General features: G+C 62.0%; 1 protein-coding gene across 1 annotated transcript in view; it reads right to left on the bottom strand.

Moving 5' to 3' along the window:
• LOC114042378 (zinc finger protein 883-like) overlaps positions 1–376 on the bottom strand; it is a 15,738-nt gene extending 15,362 nt beyond the window's left edge. The window contains exon 1 of the mRNA XM_027861062.1: positions 350–376. The gene's annotated coding sequence lies outside the window, so the exon portion shown is untranslated. The remainder of the gene's footprint in view (positions 1–349) is intronic.
• Between the last annotated feature and the right edge of the window lie 417 nt (positions 377–793).

The following is a 793-nucleotide window of genomic DNA, read 5'->3' as shown; positions in this document are numbered from 1 at the left end:
CTGGGATGGGGGTGGGGGTCACAGGGGCGCCTGGGTCCCTGGGGTGGCAGAGATGCTGGGGGGATAGGGGGGACATGTCTGGGTTCCTAGGGCAGATGGGGGTGGGGGCTACGCTTGGGTCCAGGGGTGTGTGAAGGGGCACAGGGGATGCCTGGGATGGGGGTGGGGGTCACAGGTGAGTCTGGGTCCCTGGGGTACAAGAGATGCTGGAGGGACATGCCTGGGTCCCTGGGACTACGCCTGGGTCCGGGGGGGTGTGAAGGGGGACGGTGACGCCTGGGTCCCCAGGAGGGGCACAGGGGTCGCGGGACGCCGGGGGCCGAAGGAGGCGAACCAGTGCGAGACTCACCTGGCAGCTTCCAAGAGATGGATGAGAAAGAGGAAATGGAAGAAAAGTCCATAGCGGGGGCTTCTGGGAAATGTAGTCCGAGGAGCAGAAGAGGCTTCTGCGCATGCCCGGGAGCAAACTCGCCTCCGCCCCAGGAGGGGGATATTGACACGCCTCTGGCTCTGTGTCTCAGATACACTTGGGTTGGATAAAGAGCCGTATCGAAGGTGAGGGGGGCAGCTAGTCTAAAAGATCTGGGGGTCGCAGTGGCCCCTCTGTACCCTCCCCATATGACCTCATCTGGAGAACCGTCCTCGGTTCTGGACAGGTACAGGGGCAGCGTAGGAGACCTGGGGTTCAAATCCACCCTTTCCCCCAAAGTTTCCTACCTGCGTGACCTTGGATCACTCTCTGGCCCCCAGTTTCCTCGTCTATAAAATGAGAACCTTGGGAAGGGACTGGGGG

Source organism: Vombatus ursinus, unplaced genomic scaffold, assembly GCF_900497805.2.
Source record: "Vombatus ursinus unplaced genomic scaffold, bare-nosed wombat genome assembly UNPS02014417.1, whole genome shotgun sequence".
Taxonomy (NCBI): domain Eukaryota; kingdom Metazoa; phylum Chordata; class Mammalia; order Diprotodontia; family Vombatidae; genus Vombatus; species Vombatus ursinus.
The sequence above is the reverse complement of the archived record's forward strand: the minus strand, read 5'-3'. Positions and strand labels throughout refer to the sequence as shown.